Below are 17,049 nucleotides of genomic sequence, written 5' to 3'. Positions count from 1 at the left end.
CACACACACACACACACACACGCACACCAGTGTTGGTATAGTCATCAATTTAGGTTTTTCCACTAGCTCTCTTCCTTGGGAATGAAGCGCTTTCTCTGAGACCAGGCTACCTGGAAAAGCAGGAAGTGCTGAGGAGGCTGCATCCCCCAGCACTGCAGTTGGAAAATGACTTTGCGTCTGGGTGAAGGCGCTTGAAAATTGAATTTGTATCAAAAAGAAGTGCAGAAATGTATCTGATTTGCCCAGGTCTCCCTAGATGGGCTGTTTGAGCTTTCAGCTCTGTGATGGTTCTTGTGTTAGCAGAGCACTTTAGCCCAGGCTGTCAAAGGGAGCTTCTGTCTCGTTTTCCTGTGCACGCAAATTTATAGGAAACCCTTTCATAAAATGCTGTTTTCCTGTAAAGTGATCAGTCATCTCCCCGGATGCTCTTTACATTACTGGATACGTATTCTACTAGAGTCAGGCAGATAAGTTGTTGTCAGTGTATGGTGAGTACTGGGGGACCCAGACTCTCCTTTGCTAATACAGCGTGAATTTCATGCTGTTGGTTAAAACAGAACAGTTCTGACTCTTCACCCATGATTGTTTAAAGGGACATTTGCACTGCCCTCTGTATGCGTGTCTGTGGAACTGAAAACTCACGGACACCCGAGTCCTCCTCTGACTGCAGCAGTGCTAAGCACCTTCATTTCTATGTTCTTTTAGATCATTATGCATGACTTATTGTCTTCTTTTTTAAAAAATAATTTTTTGTTTTTATTTTATTTTATTATTTTCTTATTAAAAATTTCCGCCTCATCCCCGCCCCCCTTTTCCCTCCCCCTTTCCCCACTCCCCATGCCCCACTCCCCTCCCCCTCCCTTTCCAGTCCAAAGAGCAGTCAGGGTTCCCTGCCCTGTGGGTAGTCCAAGGTCCTCTCCCCTCCATCCAGGTCTAGGAAGGTGAGCATCCAAATAGGCTAGGCTCCCTGGGACTGAAAAAGCATGGGATAAAACTGGACTCTCTGAATATGGTGGACAATGAGGGCTGCTGAGAAGCCAAGGACAATGGCACTGGGTTTTGATTCTTCTGCATGTACTGGCTTTGTGGGAGCCTAGCCTGTTTGGATGCTCCCTTATTGTCTTCTTAAGAATAAGAATTGGTAGGGCTGGAGAGATGGCTCAGCAGTTAAGAACACTGACTGCTCTTCTGAGAATCCAGGTTCAATTCCCGGCACCCACATGGCCGTACAAAACCATGTGTTGACTCCATCCAGTTCCAAGTGATCCAATACCTTCTCCTGGCCTCCACGAGCACCAGGCACGCACGTAGTACTCCTTGTGCTGTACAGAGAGTGGAGCAAGAAAGGAGTGCAGTCAAGTCAAGTGCACATTTGGGCAGCATGAATTTTCCCTCAGGGCAGTAAAAGCCAACTGCTGCCATCTCTCTACATGCAAACTGACAGCGCAATTGAGGGCATTATTTAGGTTGGTTTTTAATGGGTTTCATTTAGTAAAATTGAATCAGAAGACCCCTCCTGAATCATCAAAGTGGGAATGTCCCTGATAGTCTCCAGGAAAGAGCTTAATTACCTTGTCACTGGGCATCTGGGTCTTCTACTATGCTGTTGTCTTTTATAGCACCTCACACATGGAATCCTTTTGAGGAATGATTGCTTGGAGAAATGAGATCTGTTTTAGTCCGTTAGACATCCAAGGATGTCTAATAGTAACTGTGAAAATCTTTATAAAGAATAAAACATAAAAATTTCAAAACTATTTGCCTAGACATCTTACTTAAGGAATAGTATTTTGTGGATTTGAATGTCATTTAAATAAATGGTCATTTATAACAGCAAAATAAATGGGAATATCCTGTTTCTAAATTAATACAGTGCCTTAAAATATTTAGACATATTGAATATTTGAGAAATTACAGGGCTTATTTATTTATTGTTCCACGTTCTTGGTAGTATATTACAGCACTTAGTAACTGAAGAAAGTAAGCCTTTGGCAGTGATTTCCCACCTAGCAGTGTGAAGGGTGTATCATACAGAAGGCGGAACTCAGCTCATGCTTTCCAGTGTCTGAAGCTGTCCTCCATGTAAGTTATCCCTAAGAATATCCATAAGGCTTTATTTTAGGAAACATATAAAGGTATTTACAGAAAATTTCAGTAAGACAAAATTCTTTGCTTGATTTGAAACTTCATAGAAAATAATAGCAAATTCCACATCTTCTAAGTGCTGTAGAATCTGCCTGTTCTTTAGCTTTCTTGTCGAGGAGAATAAACCCAGTGAAGCCTTTAGGATTGCAAATAAGATGTTTTTAGCACAGAAATACAGAAAAGTGATTCTTGGGTAGATATATTAGAAATAAGTATTTTACTTAACAAACAATCATTAAGAAACAGTATATCTTAATAATAATAGATTATGTATTAAACAAAGGTTTGGGCAAAAGAGAAACTATAGGACACTCAAGACCCCTCTTCTGAAGTGGCAACAGTAATAGGAAAGGAGAGTCTCTTTCCACTGCTCCTCCATGGGCAGCTCCTGTATTCATGCTAGCCGTCTAAGACCTTGACAGATTCTAGAAAAAATGGCTCAGAAGAAAGAAAAACTGGTCAGAAACAAAAAATAGTGTAGAACCAATTAGGAAGGACTTCCTAGGGAAAGCCAAGAAGAGATAGTTCTATTATGGTAGAAAAAAGCTATCGGAATAATTAAGTAAGACCAATGGCAAGCTAATGCTTTCTACCAACATCTTATGCAACAAGTTAAATTATGCCAGAGGCATAGAAAGAAGGATAACAAGTAAAAATAGAAGAGTAAAAAGATACAGGGACTAGAGAAACGTCTCAGTAGCTTGTGCAAGTGTGAGGTCTGAGTTCAAATCATGAAAAGCTGGGAATGGCCATGCACACCTGTAATCTCATACTGGGAGATGCAGGATTATCCGCCTCCCCTTGGATAAGAGGATCTCCACCAGCCCTATTCTACATTGAATAAAAGACCTTGTCTTGAAAAATAAGGTGGGAGGTATAGAAAAGAACACAGTGTCCTCTGACCTACATATGTGCTCATACACACATGTACACACACAAGAAAGAGAGATGGGGAGAAAGGAGGGAGGGAGGGAGGGAGGGAGGGAGGAAGGAAGGAAGGAAGGAAGGAAGGAAGGAAGGAAGGAAGGAAGGAAGGAAGGAAAAAGAGTGAACTAGCAGATACCACTTACTTTAGAAACTGGGCTCTCTCCAAGAGAGGAGGCCCTGGTTTGTTAAGTAAGGCAGTCCTGGGAACTGAAAGGAGTTCTGTTTTCTTGTGACCCCTGTTAGCTGCTGTCTCTCCACCATCTATATTTCAGGTGTCTCTCAGGCAAAATTGACTGTGACCAATTCCTGAGCTCTCATCTCACAGTAGACATAGGGAAACTAGGCTGGTAACCACATTGGGACATACACATGCAGAAAGGCTTAAGGCTTGTGTCCTTGAACTAAAACCCTGCCTATTTAATTCTTACCTCTCTGAAATAGTTTTAGAGATCTATTAGTATTTATATTTAATAAACCAGAATTACATTTATAGTTTTTTAAAGACTATCATAAAACAGAATTATTCCGTGACCATGGGGAAGAAAAGACTTACTAAATAATGCTGTGTTTTTCATATCTGATTTCGCTGATCTTATAGAATCTCTTTTGATAATTTTCTTAATAAGGAAGGTATTGATTAAGAATGACAGCAAAACCCTGCTTTATTCCTTTATTGGATATTCATTTTTATTTTCAAATCCAAATATTGAATGTTGCATTAATTAAAAGTAATGCCATATTCATCTGTAAGCAGATTGGTTTTCCCCCCAGGTCCTGCTTGTTTTGTTTTTTGGTGATTTTGTAAACTTCTTGTTTTAAAGAGGATTGACTTGTTGAGAACCAGAAAGCTCACATCGCCATACCTCACCGAACCACTATTCACAAATATGAAAAGACAAAAAAGACTCTCCTAGAACCAACAGTTCACTCTAGGCTCAAGCGGGGCAGCTTTAGTGTTTTCTTGAGTTCTGTTTGTGTTAGAAAATATCCAGAGGTTTCCTTCAGAGAAAAAGTTTATGGTTCATCTGTCACTGTGCTGTTTATTTAATGGAGATCATAGTAAATTTCTGGTCTACCATGTATAGAAGTTTAAACTTACAGATTCTGGAATTTGTTTAAATACTTTCTATGTCTTTTACCTTTTTACTTGACTAGAAATGGGAGCAGACAATAAGACAGAATTTTAGATTTAGAACTGGAAAACGAAAAGGCTAAGCAATCCTGAATCAATAGGCAATATTATAAATTGAGCAAAAATGTCTGGCTTATTGGGAAGGAAGAGCTGTCACTTGTGACATGCTCAGATCTACTACAGAGTGATAGATTCAGTTCTAGGAAAAGAGCATTTGTAGCCGATTTCCAGGAAAGCCTTCCTGGCAGAGATGGTAAGTTGTGGTTAAGGGTCCCCGAGGGAGGTGGTGGGAGCACTGTCCATTGAGGCCTGATGAAAACTAGAAAATGCATTCCACGAAGCAGCCTTTTAGCCTCGTGCGCTAAGTAGCTAGCCTTTGTGAGTCCATTTCTCAGTACTTCCAGGCAGTAGCAACAGAAGCATCACACAATTTATTCTTTATAATGTCTTTTCCTGTACATACATGTGTGTAACTGCTTTTGAGGGATATTATCATATACTGTACTCAATTTACTGGTTCTGAATACGTAGTAGGTGAATAATATTTGTGCATTCAATTCTGTCACCATCACATGCGGCATTGTGTGTGTGTGTGTGTGTGTGTGTGTGTGTGTGTGTGTGTGTGTGTATAGCTGTGGAACGGGACTGGATTCCTTAGCTCAACATGTTTACATCCACCTATGGACCTATATTCCAGTCTGTTTCCTTACTGATAAGTGATACTAAACTTTACCTACAGAGTCGCAGATTTGACCGACTGGAAAGATGGGCTCATTTACATTGGAGCAGAACTTTTTACGGCACTGTATAGAGACAGCAATCATGGGAGCTGTTGTCATTTCTGGATTGATTTCCCTACCATTTTGGTTTTCTTTGGGCTTTCACTGTTTTGCCTTCTATGTCTTATGTATGATGCACTTCAGTATCTGTACTTGTTGAAGTGGGAAGGATTTTTAGAATTTTTGTGATACTTCCCCAGCTTTTCTAATAATGTACTGAGCACTGAGGTATCTCAAGCCAGCACTACAAATTACTGGGCCAGAAATTAAACAGCCAAGCTTGTGACTGCACGGATTTTCTCGTAGAAAAGAGCCTACCTGAGCAAAGCACCTAGTGCAGTCTCTGTCCTTCCCAGACTCTGACTTTAGCTGGATGTTCTTTCTGAAGCATTCAAGATGTTCTGCAGTATGTATTTAAAGCAAAAGTTTATCGTTCTCCTTTATCATAGTTATTTAATTGAATAAATGGGATATTCTAAGACATAAGCAAAAAAAAATCTGTCTCTGAAACATTTCATTCCACTGTAGAACTAGACTGAAGGAAGTGAACTAACTTGTTGGCTGTCACGTTTAGTGACTTGGTGTCAGGTACCTTAGGAACACATGTAAAGTGCTCTGTAACACTTGGGTGACTGCAGCTGTCATCTAATTTTTTTCTGGATTAAGTTTGGTCAGGAAAGAAACTGCCTCATTTTCTAGTTGTCATTTGCTCAGGAAGTGAAAGCAAATTGTAATGAGGGAGCCACAGCAGGAGAGCGCCTAACAGATGAGAGGCGCATATTGACTGGCGGCCGGCACGCCGTCGCGGTGATGAATGCATTTCATACACTGCGGCCGGGGTCACTCACTGTGGTCCTTGAATTACTGCCATCACGTCCTACACAGTTCTAATACTCAGTGAAAGGAGCTTTACTTTGTAAAATGTCAGTCAGTCCGTACATTATTTGCGTAGGTAAAGTGTACGTTTTTACTGCAACTTTATCTTGCCACTGTCTAAATTTGATTTGACATCAAAGAAATGATAAGCACTGATGAGACACTGGTCAGGTGAACATATCCAAACGCACTAAGGCAGTCATAGAAGCAAAACTTGGACACAGTCAGACTTCAGGAATTCGCCCTTCAGTACTTGTTTGTTTGTTTGTTCTTTCTGTGCTATTTAAAATTTGTGAAAATTTTTATAAGCAAAATTCCAAAGCAGAAGTATTTTCGTGTTAAGACTGGTATGTGTTTATTTTTTCTTTTTGTGTTTGTTGAGAATCAAACCGATCATTTCATGGTTTCTAAGAATATGCTATACACCTGTGCCAAGACTTCTGCGTGTTTGAAATAAGGTATACACTAAAATTAGAAAGTAAGATTTTTGTACTTTTTCCCTATATCCTTAAAAAGTATTTGTCTTAGTTGGAGTTTCTGTTGCTGTGAGGAATCACTATGACCACGGCATCTCTTACAAAGGAAAGGATTTAATTAGAGTGGCTCACAGTTCAGAGGTTCAGTCCATTAACATCATAGTGGGGCATGGCAGCATGCAGACAGACATGGCTCTGGCTACATCTTGATATGCAGGCAGCAGGAAGTGATCTGTCTGTCGCACCCATCCACACAGTGACACTTCTTCAACAAGGTCACAACTACTCCAACAAAGCCACACCTCATAGTGCAGCTTTTTATAAGCTTGTGGGGGCAACCACACTCAAACCACCACAGCATTCTTACTTCTTGGTGTGTTTCCTAGCACTCTAAGCTTCACAAGTACTCCATGAGAAAATCAAATTATCTACCATGATTTTTGTTCAAATGAGCTGTACTTGTACAAATACAAACACCTAGAACTTGGTTGTGGGGCCTAGGGAGATGGATTACTTGGTAAAAGTGTGTACCAGGCAAGTATGAGTACCCGAGTTCAGATACCCAGCCCACACATAAAAAGCTAGGTCTCATGGTGGTCTCTTATAACCCCAGTCCAGGGGGCAGAGATTGGTGCATCCCTGGAGCTTGTTGGCTCGCCAGTGTCTCCAGCCAGTGCATGCTAGATGCAGAGAGAGGACATGTCTTAAAAAGTAAGGTAGAGAAAACTGAAGAAGATACCCAATTACCCAATGTCAACTTCACACACACATACACACACACAGAGACACACACACACATAAACCATGTCATTACATGATTTTATAAATCTCCAAACATTGCAAAATGTTTAAGAATTAACTGAGTTTATATTGATGTCTAAATCATATGGAGAATATGATGGCTTGGAAAATAATGTCTTCTGTAAGTAGTTTTAAAGACATCATCCGTTTTCAGTTGAAGAGAAGTTTTCTCAATTTGGGTTCACAACACACACTCAGCAATAATCCCACGCCTTTCCTGCTATCTTCAGCCTGATTTGCCATCCTCCCTAATGTCATTGCTGCTGCCCATAAACTACAGGTCCTAGCCATTCTGGAGGTGGTGGAGCCACCACCCTCCCTAGGATAGACTGGCTTCTCTGCTGGGAGTGCTCGTTCAGTCTTGCAGTCCCGCTGTGTTCTCCAGCATGTGTTTTCTCTCTGTGTGTGTCTCCCCTCCTCTAACACACACACACACACACACACACACAAAATCATTTATAATCAGAAAATTATAAAGGCTTTCTGCCTACCCTTACAGTAATTCCATAATTAAATATCTACCCAAAGGTGTATATGGGAAAAGGTAAAATTTCTCCCTGATTTTAGCTTAGAATTGGGGGTAAAACCAAGGTCTAGAAAGGCAGGATAGTTAATCTTATTCTTTATTGTACATGCCAGACAAACTGCCGCCAGCCTGATAACACCTGGAAATGTCCATTCTATATCTAGAAATGACAAAAGTTTCTGGCTCCTACAGCAGATTTTAGTTTTCTACTGTCTGACTTGAACTTGGAATGCTTTCCCCTGGGGAAACTGTTAGAAGTAGTGCTTCTATAGAACTGTAATTCCTCAAGCATTAAGAAGTCTATGAACTTCTAGAAGCTGGCCTAGAAATCACATTACTGTCAATGACACTGTTTCGGTGAATAACTGTGCAGACTTGGGGATGGAAACACTGTAACATATTGCACAGGAAAACTTCTCTAGTGTATGATAATAAATAAATGTTCAAGTTGTGTGTACCAGGATCTTGAGTGACAGTGTATTTGCAGAAATCCAAACAAGATAAATATAAAAAGAACTTCTTATTTAATATAAACCAAGCGATCATACTCCTGTATTTAACAAAAGGCTGTATTCCCATTTGTACGACTTGTCCCCTTTAAAATACCACGTACACTTTATTGTTTCACAGAGATGACTGGTGTCAGAGTTTCTGTCGACTTGACATAAACCTAGACATACCTGGGTAGAGGTGATCTGATTTGGACTGGCCTGTGGACAGGTCTATGGAGCATTTTCTTGTTTGTTGATTGATATGGGAGGGCCCACCTCCATGTGGGCAGTGCCATCCCTGGGACAGTGGGCCTGGACCACATAAGGAAGGTAGCTGGGCGAGTCATAAGGAGCAAGCGAGCAGCAGCATTCCTCCATGTGTCTGCTGTAGTCTACCTCCAGGTGCCTTCCTTGAGTTCCTGTCTTGTTTTCCCTCAATGATAGACTGTAGCCTATAAACCTTTAAACCCTTTCTTCTCCACATTGCTTTTTATTACAGCTTTGGAAAGCAAACCAGGACAACTAGTCTCCAACCCAGCTATAAAAGCAACTTAATATCATATACTAAACAATGTCTCTTTATTGCTCTTGTAGTAGGTTTAACATTACACGAAATGTGCTTATTCCCCCAAACTGTGCATGTTTTGTGTAATATTAAACCTGCTACTTTAATATTTTACGTAGTCTTACAATTGAAGCTTGAACAGACACACTATTAATAACAGCACAGAGAACTTCAGAATTGATCATTCTGGAAAATGACAAGTTTTACGATTTCATAGACAAGCTAACATAGAATCTGGAAAGTGGGCTGGGGAGATGATTAGTAAGCACGTAAAGTTACTCATTGCACCAACCTGGCAAGGCATTCGGTCCCTAGAACTCATCTTAAAAGACAGAAAGTCATGGTGATACACATCTTTAATTCTAGTGCTTGGGAGGAAGAGGTAGGCAGAGCTTCATGAGTTTGAGGCAGCTTGGTCTACATAGTAATTTCTAGGACAGGCGGGGCTACATAGGGAGAACCTGTCTTTTTCATTGGGTTTTTTTTTTTTTTTTTTAGCTCTACATTTTTCTCTGTTCCCCTCCCTTTCAACCCTCTCCCAAGGTCCCCATGCTCCCAATTTACCTAGGAGCTCTTGTCTTTTTCTACTTCCCATGTATTAGATCTATGTATGTCTCTCTTAGTGTCCTCATTGTTGCCTCGGTTCTCTGGGATTGTGATTTGTAGGCTGGTTTTCTTTGCTTTGTGTTTAAAAACCACTTATGAGTGAGTACATATGATAATTGCCTTTCTGGATCTGGGTTACTTCACTCAAAATGATGTTTTCTAGCTCCATCCATTTGCCTGCAAATTTCAAGATGTCATTATTCTTTTCTGCTGTATAGTACTTCATTGTATAAATATACCGCATTTTTCTTATCCATTCTTTAGTTGAGGGGCATTTAGGTTGTTTCCAGGTTCTGGCTATGATAAACAATGCTGCTATGAACATGTCCTTGTGGCACAATTGAGCATCCTTTGGATATATACCCAAAAGTGGTACTGCTGGGTCCTGAGGAAGGTGGCTTCTCAATTTTCTGAGAAATTGCCACACTGACATCCAAAGGGCTGTAGCAGCTTGTAATCCCACCAGCAATGCAGACATGTTCTTTTTACCCCACACTCTCTCCAGCATAAGTTGTCCTATTTTTGATCTTGGCCATTCTTACAGGTCTAAGAAGGAATCTCAGAGTTGTTTTGATTTGCATTTCTCTGATTGCTAAGGAGGTTGCGCATTTCATTAAGTGTCTTTCAGCCATTTGATATTCATCTGTTGAGAGTTCTCTGGGACTTGTACTCCATTTTATTTGTTCTTTTGATGACTGATTTCTTGAGTTCTTTGTATATTTTGGAGATCCGACCTCTGTCTGATGTGGGGTTAGTGAAGATCTTTTCCCGTTCTGTAGGCTGTCGTTTTTGTCTTGTTGACCATGTCCTTTGCTTTACAGAAGCTTAATAATTTCAGGAGGTCCCATTTATTAATTGTTTCTCTCAGTGTCTGTGCTGCTAAGGTTATATTTAGGAAGTAGTCTCCTATACCAATGTGTTCAAGTGTACTTCCCACTTTCTCTTCTATAAGGTGCCTATATTAAAACAAACAAGCAAGGAAACAAAAGAAAAAGTTAGAAAGAGAGAACCAATTCCACAAAGTTGTCCTCTCACCTTCACACAGGCTTCATGGCAACACCCCCACACACACCCCCACACACATCATATACAGACATAGCCATGGTAACAAATATAAACTCTTAAATGTAAACCTAGAAGAACGTATTTAGGGATTCCTGATAGTTCCTAAAGGGATGGGATCTAATCAGGAGTGCTTCCTTTTTTTACAAGTACTTCTAAAAAGTAAATAGACTAGAAGTGATTTTCAGTGTGTGTGTGTGTGTGTGTGTGTGTGTGTGTGAGAGAGAGAGAGAGAGAGAGAGAGAGAGAGAGNGTGTGTGTGTGTGTGAGAGAGAGAGAGAGAGAGAGAGAGAGAGAGAGAGAGAGAGAGAGAGAGAGAGAGAGAGAGAGTGAGTTTCCACTCATATTTTTCAAAGAAAATAAAAGAGCCAGGTATGGTGGAAAATGCCTGTAATGCAAGCATTCAGGAGGATGAGGCAAATAGATGCAGAATTTAGCAACAACCCACAGGAACCCCAGTCTAGAGGGAGCTCAGGTTTGTAGCTATGTTATGTCAAGTGAGGACACACAGGGCTTACTGGTCAGAGAGCAGCAATAGATGAAGCAGATCCCCTGTCCTGGATTCACCTGCAGCTTAAACCTCTGAACACAGAGCTGCCACGGTTTCTTCATTTGGCAGGATGGAGGAAGGTGTAGGGCTGGATCCCAGAAACCTCTGCCTAAGGAGCACTCTGCCGTCTTCATCTGCAGCTGCCCTCTGCAATCCTTATGGTTGATGGTTTCCATGGATTCACTTATGTCCTCTGTAGGCAGAGAAAGTCAGCAGTTTAAAGAAAAAAAGAATGGTTATAAAATTAAGAGCCTGCCTCTTTCTTGCTGGAGACACAAAATATGCAAAATCAGAATGTGGTCATTGTATGCCTGCGGCTCTCTAGTCTTGAAAGGAGCACAGCTTTTCTCAATGGCTCTGTTTTTTCCCACTGTCTCAGCACACAAGCCTGTTGGTGATTTACAATGATTTGAAAGAGATTTAAGGGTTGGAAATTGGGTTTTTGTTTGTTTGTTTTATCTCTTACTACTTTTCTGAAGGAAGGCTGAGATGATGCTTTTTGAAAGAGAGTCAACCTGCTGTGGCATCTCTCTAACAGAGTCACTGGACGTAGTCAATGAATTGAATTATTTTCTACCGCTGTCTAATTGAACCGAATATACATTCGAGGAGAAGACAAGTATATTTGATATCATTGTAACATCTTAATGGGAATAGACTTACGGATAAATATAACAAAGTGAGCCACCATAAGTTTTATTATAAGATAGAAGCCAAGTAAATGGACTCTATTCTTTTGAAAAATAACTATAGCACTTTTGGCCATGTGCAGTCACTAACAGTGATTTATATGTCATTTGGGGATAAACTAACTGACAATGATGGATTAAATAGTGTTTAAATATCTACATACTGATAATCCTTATGAGCTAAGCAATACAGCCTTTTGATTTTTTCTGTGGGGGATATATTTCACCAGCTTAGGAACAGGAAGAACTAGTGTTGAGGCCGTCTTCTTTGTAGTAAGGCTGGCTAATAACTTCAGGCTTTAGTTTTGCTCATTATTAGGCAATATGATTGCATTAAAGGTGCAAAGGTTTAAACATACCTACTTTATGAACATTAAATACACCCTTCCTCTATAGCTAACATCATTAATAGAGTGTTTAATTCACTTTTCATTGAAGGGAAATTTTTAGAGAAATCTATAGGGAATGTTGATTAAGTATACAGTATATGGCTAGAAGTATTAGCAAAGTGTCCAGTGTGTCTTATATTCATTATAGCCATGAGTTGGTGAATAAAATTGGTAAGAGTAATCATTAGTAAAAGAATCTTTACATTACAGTAAAGCGAACTACATGTGTATGTATATATGCAAACAGCCAAGTTCATTTCAGTTTCTTAGTCTCTTCTCTAACTTCTAACGGTATGGGTTTTTTTTTTTTTTGAATTGTACTAGGAAAGTCTTGCATTTATTATGCATTTATTTTTGTAAAACATTATAACTGGATGACTTATAAAGATCAAGACTAAGGTAAAATTAAAGATATATGTTGTCAGTAAAGTAGGTCTCATTGCTTAAAATTAAAAAGATAACCTTTTAACCAGGCGGTGGTGGTGTACGCCTTTAATCCCAGCACTGGGGAAGAGGCAGGCAGATCTCTGTGAGTTCTGGGCCAACCTAGTTTGCAAGAACTAGTTCCAGGACAGACTTCAAAGCTACAGAGAGACCTGTCCCGAAAAACAAAACAAACAAACAAAAAAGGTAAAAATAAAAAAGATAACCTTTTGGCAACATCATGAGGTCCTAAGAGTTCTTCACAGAAACACTTGAGCAGGCTCCATGCAATGCTAATTTACGTTCACTTGAGCCTTGTGACTGACCGTAGTTAAATGATCCACTTTTTGACGATGTTATGATCTGAGCCTTATGAGCAGCCGTAGTGAGATGATCACTGTGTAATGGTTTAAGGTTAATTCTACCTTAGTGATTTACTGCACTTAGCATTTGTTTCCTTGAACTGATGACTCTTAACTATCTGCTGAAATTTTCCTAAAGTAGTTGTTTGGAAGAAAAGAGCAGGGAACATTAGCTTCTGAACTCATCTGAAATAGCTCTGCTTGAATGAGCCTTTTCTTCGCCCAGCAAGCAAAGCTGTCAATCAGAATTATGTCTTTGTTTCCTATCTACTATGAAAAGTTGCGTCCTTGACAACCTGCCATGAAATCTGTGACTTCCTGTGCTGGGGCCCTGGAAAGGCATGCAAATCATATACTGGACTCTCTCTTTATAAAACTTTACCTAAGTTCATAATTTTCCTAATTTTGTTAAAAGTAACAAATACTTTGTTTGTGTCTCAACCACATGGATGAGAACAGAACCATAGTGAGAGAAATGGGTGGGAAATATTTATTACTCGATACAATATAAATAAACACTGATCACTGTTAATCCTGTCCCTTGGGTCTTTTTCTTTCACTGGGCAATGGGTTGGAGTATTTAACAATCTAGTTTTCTGTCTCTTGCCTGGGATAATTGTAGAATTTCTCTTATTTCTCCAGCACTTCCAAATTATATTATTTTCTTCTTCTCTGTCTTTTCAATATAGCAATATCTTTGCCTAAAAGCAGATACATTACAAGACATTGATACCCATACACAAACGAAAAGGGAGTCAGACTACTTTTTGACACCTGTTGTTTTGAAAAAGGCCTTTAGCATCTGAGACTGGGTTTGCACCTCACAAGTCACTTAAGTTCAGTGAGATCCTCCACAGCTGGCGTCTGATTCTGTGCAGGAGCTGAGTTTAAAGTCAGTTCAGGTGATATCTCTAAACAGTATTCAAGTCCAGAGAATCTGATCAAATGACAATGGCATCATTTTGTTATACTGGGAGCCAGAGCACCTCCAGGGCTGAGGCAGTGATGCACCCAGCAGCTGGACCACACTGGATTGCAGAAGAACTGCCCCGCCCGGTCCTCTTTCCTCATCCACAGACCCATGTGTCAGCTGCAGCCATGCTCCTGGAGCCTCTGGGGGTTGCTCTAGAAGGATTTCTGTGGGGTACCCAGAAGCATTTTATCACGTGTGTACCCGTGTGTTTATATGTGCGTGCACATGTGTTCACGGGTATGTGCAGGTACCTGCTGGAATGTCTTCTCACCTGCTCTGAAGGTGAACCCCAGTTTGTCCAAAACATACTTCCAAAAAATTTAGAATCGAACTTGGAGTATATCTGGACTTGAAACGACTCAGATGAAAACAGAGCGAAGGTGAGCAGCATGTGTAGGCAGTATTTATAGACACAGGCTGGGCATAAATTTAGTTCTGAGCTTCCTGGCAGTAAAGGAAATACCACTGGATTAGGTAATGACTCTTAAACCATAAAAAGAAATGTGTTTAGTAAACAAACTATTTTCTTTATTTAAAATAAAATCTCCAGGACGAACTTATTCACAGCATCTATTAGAGATAGCAGCTAACAAGAAGCCATGTCTTCTGATGTGGAAGTGAAGGCACCAGCCTTTTAAAAACAGTTTTCAGGACAACAAAATACACCCATAGTCCAGGGCTTGGATTGTGCTAGGATGCCTGCATCATTTTCAAGGCCCTGGCTTCAATCCACAGTACTACTACTACTACTACTACTACTACTACTACTAATAATAATAATAATAATAATAATAATAATAATAATAATAGGTGTTGATGACCATCTGTTATAAACCAAGGTATTCCCAATAAATTGTCTTAACCAAAAAAAAAAAAAAAAAAAAAAGGATTCAGATTGGCCAAAAGGAAGTCAGGTGTTTGTTTTTGTTGTGATTTTCCAGAACTGGATATTAATTTTTAAAAATGAATGTGTTTTTCCATTGAGTTCTTTAAGCTGGTCTATTAAGTGTCAGTAGACCTTTAATTTCTTAAAGATTCTTCTCCTGGCTAGGATAATTTTCATCCTAGCATGGTTGACGTTTGATTACACTGGTTTCCTTCACTAGCCATTCAGCACAAGTCAGTATCCATCGCTTTATTTAGCACACTTGTTGCCAGCACCATGGATAGCTCCCACGTGTCTATTTTAATGAGTGAAGTCTGAAGTCTGCTTCTAAGCAATCTAGGATGCCAAGTGAAACTGATTTGCGCATAAACGGTTTGGAATTTGTAGGTGAGGGGTTATTTAAAAAAAAAAAAAACAGTAAACAGTTTAATTATGTGATTGTTAGATTTGTGTGGTCATTCCTAGGTAAGGAAGCGGAACAAAAAATGTCAATAGTATTTGCTGAGTCTTTATTATGTGCAGGTTACAACATGTATATTAGCTCATTTAATTTTCACAAAGCTCTTTGACACACATATAATCACGGTGAACATCATCATCCCTATGTTATAGATATTGATACTCTGAGGTTAAATAATATGACCCTGGTTCCACGGTGCATAAGTAGTGAGCCTAATGCAGACCCAGACAGTCCGACTCAGCTCCCATGCCCTCTGCTGCCTAGAGTCCGGGTTTCTATTACCAGAGTAACACTCTTTCTCTGATTACCTTGGCCATCGAATCACATGGCAGGAATGAAGGGAGCAAAGGACATTAAGGACATGCTTGGCTCAGTCTCTGTCCTCTCTAGTCTTTCTCATCTGAGTTTTCAGATATGCATTATGTAAAAATTCTTGTAAAAATTTACTGCATGTATGACCCCAATGGCATTACAAGTCTGTTGTTCACTGAGACTGTTTTCCCAATCCACTAAAGACAAAGGGAAGACTCTGGACATTAACATAGAGGAGGTATGATGCTTAATGGTTGAATATGGGTTCAGTTACAGTATTATGCCAATTTCCTTAACATGGATTATTTTCAGTAATTACAAATATGATTGGATGAGTGTATTGTTCTATTAGTGAAGACCTTTTTGTCAGAGACCTAAAGAGCTTCCTTTTCATTACTCATTGTTAAATCAATGATTAGCTGTTGGCAAAGGTTCAAGACTGTCCCTGTTAGCGTGTTTTTAATAGTGTTTGATTTAGATGTGCTCATACTTCCAGTGCATATATATATATATATATATATATTTACTAATTGTAGCTATGTGCAGTTAAGCACAATGTTATTGGTGGAAAATCAAGGATAAATCATGAAAAATGTGTAATTATTAAGGAGTTGAAATTAATCTTTAACTTCTTTCAGAGCAAGAAAACTATAATATAGGTTTGACTGATTTTCACTTCAGATAAGCAAGATTCTGGGTAATTTGGGTAAATTTTGATTTATATTTTGCCTTTTTTATTTGTTGGGATTCACTAGAGGGACAGAACTGATAGAATAAATCTCCATCTGTACCTAAAGGGGATTTGTTAGAGTAGCCTACAGGCTGTGATACAGCAAATAGGTCAACAGTCGTTGTCTACCAACAAAAGGCCCAAGATTCAGTAGCTGTTCAGTCCACCAGTTGAATGTCTCAGCTGGCCTTCGGTATACACCCAAATTCCGAAGAAGACGTCTCTAATGCCAGTCATGGAATGGACTGTGATAGCAACTGGCTAAAGAGAGCACGCTTCCTCCTTCCATGTCCTTTAGATAAGCAGCTAGCAGAGGGGATAGCCCAGGTTAAAAGTGAATCTTTTTACCTCAGAAGATCTGGACTAAGAGTGTTTCTTCCCACTTCAAAAGATTTACTTAAGAAGAAATTCCCTCACAGGTGTGCCCAGCCATTTGGGTTTTAGTTAATCCCCAAGTTGAGAAGAAATTCCCTCACAGGTGTGCCCAGCCACGTGGTTTTTAGTTAATCCCAAGTTGAGAAGAAATTCCCTCACAGGTGTGCCCAGCCACTTGGTTTTTAGTTAATCCCCAAGTTGAGAAGCAAGAACAGTCATCATATCTTTCTGATGAAGTGCAGAATCCTTCCCTGTAATGTAAAGAATAAAGACCTGATTTGCCCACTAATATGTACTTTCTCTTTGGGCTCATAACGCCTTTCAAACTGGAAGACAGACCCACCCCTCAGAACAAGATTGATGCTCTTACACACATGAATACTTTTTACTTTCCTTCATTTTTATAACCTGGTTTTATAAAGAATGTTGCAGCTTGCAGTATCCAATATCTATGGTATCACCTGTTCAACATTGAGCATGCTCACAGAAGTACTTGTAAGAGGTCTATGGAATG

The 17,049-nt window shown here is 39.7% G+C and overlaps 1 protein-coding gene across 2 annotated transcripts in view; it reads left to right on the top strand.

The window, feature by feature from the left end:
- The window catches only part of Wdr7 (WD repeat domain 7), a 266,283-nt gene that overhangs the window by 240,789 nt on the left and 8,445 nt on the right, over positions 1-17,049 (top strand). The gene's annotated exons all lie outside the window — the stretch shown is intronic.

Source organism: Alexandromys fortis, unplaced genomic scaffold, assembly GCF_014885135.2.
Source record: "Alexandromys fortis isolate MF-2015 unplaced genomic scaffold, M_Fortis_MF-2015_v1.1 scaffold_94, whole genome shotgun sequence".
Taxonomy (NCBI): domain Eukaryota; kingdom Metazoa; phylum Chordata; class Mammalia; order Rodentia; family Cricetidae; genus Alexandromys; species Alexandromys fortis.
This window is presented reverse-complemented; position numbering and strand designations above follow the sequence as displayed.